Below are 6000 nucleotides of genomic sequence, written 5' to 3'. Positions count from 1 at the left end.
GGGATAACAGGCACCCATCACCACACCCAGCTAATTTTTGTATTTTTAGTAGAGACGGGGTTTCACCATATTGGCCAGGCTGGTCTCAAACTCCTGACCTCATGATCTGCCCGCCTCAGCCTCCCAAAGTGCTGGGATTACAGGTGTGAGCCACTGCGCCCAGCCACCCAGTGGTGATTTTTCTATAAAAGCACGGCACTTAACTCACAAAGCCTAATAGTTCCTACAGTCTAGTTACCATAAGAAAAAGGATTCACTACAAGAACAGGGTTTAAGGAAATGCAATTTGTTGCAAGCAAGCAGGCTTCTCACTAAACTCTCTATAGAAACAGTTTCTCCCTCCGCTAACCCTGGTCTTACTGGACCAGAGTCCAAGATCGTGGCAAGCTCTGTCAGGCACTAAGTAACATCTGTGGCCCTCCTTGAGCTCTAGGTATAAAATGGATCTATCCATATGATTCCACTTGGGAACTGAAAACAGGTGTGTATGTGAATCCTGCTTCTTCCCCTCCAAACACTCCCCATTCATTTCACATTTTCCCAGCAGGAAACTGATCTTGAGCATTGGATCTGCTTCTGCCCACTGACCAGACAGACCCAAAGCCAGTATTTCTCCACTCCAGCTGGGGCTGCCCTCTGGGAAAGTCCCCTGACGCACAAAGCACCTCTTGAGTTTTAAACTTCTTGTAACTCAGCTGGCATCTGGTTCTCAAAGCATGAAGGGAGAGAAATATGGTCTGGGAGCCTTTTCCATATATATATCAGGCTGATATATATATACAGGCTCACGCCTGTAATCCCAGCACTTTGGGAGGCCAAGGCGGGCGGATCACAAGGTCAGGAGATCGAGACCATCCTGGCTAACACAGTGAAACCCCGTCTCTACTAAAAATACAAAAAGTAGCTGGGCGTGGTGGCGGGCGCCTGTAGTCCCAGCTACTCAGGAGGCTGAGGCAGGAGAATGGCGTGAACCCGGGAGGCAGAGCTTGCAGTGAGCCGAGATCACACCACTGCACTGCAGCCTGGGCGACAGAGCAAGACTCGTCTCAAAAAAAAAAAAGGAAAAAAAGAATGAGGGTCTTTGCAGATCTAATTAAAGTAAGGATTAAGATGAGATGAGCCTAGATTACCTACATTAGGATGGGTCCTCCTCTGAAGCCATGCATTTTTGTACAGGTTCATGACATGGCAGGAGCCTGGAGGCCTGAGCCACCGCCCTGTCGATGTCAGCCTGGGACCAGAAGGAGAGACAAACCTTTGCTGTGCTAAGCCGCGGGGATTTCAGGTTTATTTGTTGCTGCACGATAACATACGCTATCCTGACTAAACTAGACCAAGCTTGGCAATATTTTTAACCTCTCTGAGTCTCCCTTTCTTCATTTGCAAAATGTTAATTGTAATATCTATTGTAGTCAAGGCCATTTTCATTGTAGGTAACAGAAACCCATTTATTCTGCTAAAGCAGAAAGGCAATTTGTTGTAAAGCTTCAGGGGACTCTCATGAAACCTAGCACCCACTGCTTTCCTAACCCCGAGGACACACCCTTAGTCCGTCCTGGCATTGTCAGCCAATCCACTGTGTCTCCATGTCTCACACCAAGTTCCCCGGAGAAAAAAACCTGACGTCTTAGCTTGTGTCCAGTTAGCTGCAGCCATAGACCCGGGTCATATAAGACAAACGTGGCCTTGGGTTTTCTTTTTATGGGCAGGGCACGCTTCTCTCTAAGATGGGGATCGTGGGCTGAGCAGATACCCTAAAGGGCCTGCCGTGCTGGAAGCAGAAATGCTGAGGTTTCATGAAAGAGCGTTTGTTGAGATCACTGGAGACGGGGCATGGAAGGCATTCTAACAGAGTTTTGCTAACAGAGAATATGCTCTCAGCTAGTACTGTACAGTCACAGCCCAGATCCTAGACTTCAGGTGGGGGCCCCGCCCTATGAACTGCCCTAAGACTGCCTTACTGTTCAGAGACTCTGTTTGTCCTTACTACTTCTGCCCAGGCCTGCGAAGGCCTTTCACCAAGCACAGCAAGCCCATAAATAGCTCTGTGATCACCAATGCATCAGTGGCGCTGAAAAAAGCGTGAGCTGGACGCTGCCCCCCCTTCCTCTGGGCCTTCCAGATGCCCCGTGTGTCCACGCTGTTGTGTGCCCTGAAAGAACTTTGGCATTTGCTGAAAGGTCACCAGCTGCAATTTCAGATCATGTAGGTAACTCGAACTTCCAACATTTAAATGTAGCTGAAAGGGGCATGACAGCTGCACAGGTGCCAGCCTGGGCTGGAGGGTGGCAGAAATAGCAGGCCCTCCCTTGGATCCCTTTACGGGGGGAGCTGAATTATACATGGCACTGGCCAATCCCCCTCCCTCCTGATCCCCAAATTATCCAGGCTTCTGCTCATCCTTGACACCCACAGTGCCGGACAACCGGCGCCTCTCCAGAGATCTGCTCATAACACTGGCTTGTTTGTTTCACTTCCAATCTGTTGTGAACAGATATGTTAATAAAACATAATAAGCCCAGCGCAGTGGCTCACGCCTGTAATCCCAGCACTTTGGGAGGCCAAGACAGGCGTATCACCTGAGGTCAGGAGTTTGAGACCAGCCTGCCCAATATGGTGAAACCCCATCTCTACTAAAAATACAAAAGGTAGCCAGGCATGGTGGTGCGTGCCTGTAGTCCCAGCTACTCAAGAGCTGAGGCGGGAGAATCACTTGAACCTGGAAGATGGAGGTTGCAGTGAGCCGAGATCGTGCCACGGCACTCCAGTCTGGGCAACACAGCGAGACTCTGTCTCAAAAAACAAAACAAAAAAACAAAAAGCATAATAAAAATAATTACAGGAGTGGCCAATAAGCACCTGCTCAACATCATTAATCATTAGGAAGATGCAACTACTCTAAGCCACAGTGAGATACCACCTCACACCCATTGGGATGGTTACTGTAAAAACAAACAAACAGAAAATAACAAGTGCTGGCAATAAGGTGGAGACCCTGGGACCCTTGCTCACTGCTGGGGAGTGTGAAATGGTGCAGCCGCTGTGGAAAATGGTGCAGCGGTTCCTCCAGAAATTAGACAGACAATTACCATATGATCCTGCAGGTCCACCTCTGGGCACATCCCCGAGAGAATCAAAAGCAGGGCCTTGAACAGATGTTTGCACGCTGTGCTCATGGCAGCATTACTCACACTAGCCCAGAGGTGGAGGCAACCCAAGCGGCCATAGAGGATGAATGGGTGAACAGACTGTGGTGTGTCCATACCAGGGAATGCTGTTGAGCCTCAGAGAGGAGGGAACTCTGACCCATGCCACAGCATGTGGGGATGGTGAGGACATTGTGCTGAGTGAAATAAGCCAGTCGCAGCAGGACAGATACTGTATGGTCTATGAGGGACCCAGTGTAGCCAAATTCATAGAGACAGCAGAATGGCGGGTGCCAGGGACTAGGTGTTGGGAGGGGGAATGGGGAGTTCTTGTTTAATGGGTACAGAATTTCAGTTTGCAAAATTTGAAATTGGGATTATGACTATAATCGGGGTCTAGAACTGTTCTATCATGCAAACCCCCATTGCCCTGTCCCCTCCCCACACCCCTACCCCTGGCAGCCATGAGAGTTATCTGTCCCCACAGGTTTGCATTCTGGAGAGTCCCCTACAAATGGAATGAGACTGTAGATACTCGCTGGAGACCACTGCTGTCACTCAGCACAATGCCTCTGAGACTCGCCTAAGTGCCACACGTGACACTAGTGTTTGTGTTGTTAATAGTATTCCATTGTGGCCGGGCGCAGTGGCTCATGCCTGTAATCCCAGCACTTTGGGAGGCCGAGGCGGACGGATCACGAGGTCAGGAGATTGAGACCATCTTGGCTAATACGGTGAAATCCCGTCTCTACTAAAAATACAAAAACAAAATTAGCTGGGCGTGGTGGCAGGCGCCTGTTGTCCCAGCTACTCAGGAGGCTGAGGCAGGAGAATGGCGTGAACCCGGGAGGCCGAGATCATGCCACTGCACCCCAGCCTGGGCAACAGAGCGAGACTCCGCCTCAAAAAAAAATAGTATTCCATTGTATGGCTCTCCCAGTGTGTTTACCCATTCACTGTTAAGGAGATTTTGGGTGTTTGCAGTTTCTAGTTTAACTAGAACTGCTATAAACATCTGTGTGTGGGTTTTTGTGTGAATACACATTTTCAGCATTGTTTTGCGCCATCACAGGGGAAACCTTCTTTTTTTTGGTTTTGAGATGGAGTCTCGCTCTGTCGCCCAGGCTGGAGTGCAGTGGCACAATATCAGCTCACTGCGAGCTCTGCCTCCTGGGTTCACGCCATTCTCCTGCCTCAGCCTCCCAAGTAGCTGGGACTACAGGTGCCCGCCACCATGCCCGGCTAATTTTTTTCTGTGTTTTTAGTAGAGATGCATGTTAGCCAGGATGGTCTCGATCTCCTGACCTCGTGATCTGCCTGCTTCAGCCTCCCAAAGTGCTGGGATTACAGGTGTGAGCCACCGTGCCCAGCCGGAGACCTTCTTAATCAGATAACATTAGCTTCAAAACGAAACCTGAAAACTAATCAACCAGGCCTCCGTCTTCACCCTGCAGTCATTTACTGGACCAGAACTTGGAAGATCCAGCCACTCTGTTTCTGTAATGATGTCAAAGGAATCATCACTGGTTTCCCCATGTGAAAGGCAAAGCTTATTTGTTAATGGCAACGTGACGTGTTAGGATCAAGGAAAGGTCCATTCCGCAGTTTTCACAATTCCCAGAGCTCTTGGGAAAGGAAGAGTTTTCCAAGTTTGATCCTCATGATATCAAAATTAAAATGTTCTTACCCAAAAGATGATAACTCCTGTTATTAGCTTATTATTATTATTAAACTGATACTGAGTGTCAGACGGGGTGAACAGATTAATACAAAGTGGCATCTCTATTTAGATGAGTCTTTCATTAAACAGGAACACACAGAGTAAAACACACTGGAATGGCCCTTTCTCCAGCTTCCAATAGGGAAGTTGGATTGATTATTATGTTGGCAGTGGAGCACCTTCCAGAAGAAACATGAGCTAGAAATGACACCCAAGTCTTTACCTTACCCTTGGCAACTGACAGAAGTGAAGCCATTGCAGAAGGCTCTCTTGCTAATAACTTTTTTCCCCAGCATATTTCTCAATGTGACAGTATTGTTCTGAATGATGAAGGCAACCACTTTTCATTTGGATTCAGAAATACTTGGAAACAGTGATAATGTGTCTTTTCTTTTCTTCTTCTTCTTCTTTTTTTTTTTTTTTTTTTGAGATGGAGTCTCACTCTGTTGCCCAGGCTGGAGTGCAATGGTGCGATCTCGGCTCGCTGCAACCTCCGCCTCCCAGGTTCAAGCAATTCTCCTGCCTCAGCCTCCCAAGGAGCTAAGACTACAGGTGCACACCACCACGCCCAGCTAGTTTTTTGTATTTTTAGTAGAGACAGAGTTTCTCCATCTTAGCCAGTATGGTCTCGATCTCCTGACCTCGTGATCCGCCTGCCTTGGCCTCCCAAAGTGCTGGGGTTATAGGCGTGAGTCACTGCACCCGGCCGAAAATGTGTGTTTTTAAAACTAAGTGAAGATAATACAGTTAGGGATCATGAAGTCTAATCCCATTTTTTTTTTTTTTTGAGACAGACTCTCAATGTCACCCAGGCTGCAGTGCAGTGGTGCCATCTTGGCTCACGGCAACCTCTGCCTCCCAGGTTCAAGTGATCCTCCCACCTCAGCCTCCTGAGTAGCTGGGACTACAGGTGCACGCCACCACACTGGCTAATTTTTGTATTTTTTATAGAGATGGGGTTTCACCATGTTGGCCAGGCTGGTCTTGAACTCCTGGGCTCAAGTGATTCCCCCCCGCCCCCTGCCTTGGCCTCCCAAAGTGCTGGGATTACAGGTGTGAGCCACTGTGCTCAGCTGGATCTCATTTTTAAATTGAGGCATCTGAGTCCCAGAGGGCTTTGATTCCCGGCCCAGG

Source organism: Gorilla gorilla, chromosome 13 (assembly GCF_029281585.2).
Source record: "Gorilla gorilla gorilla isolate KB3781 chromosome 13, NHGRI_mGorGor1-v2.1_pri, whole genome shotgun sequence".
NCBI classification, from domain to species: Eukaryota; Metazoa; Chordata; class Mammalia; order Primates; family Hominidae; genus Gorilla; species Gorilla gorilla.
Note: the sequence above shows the minus strand (reverse complement) of the source record.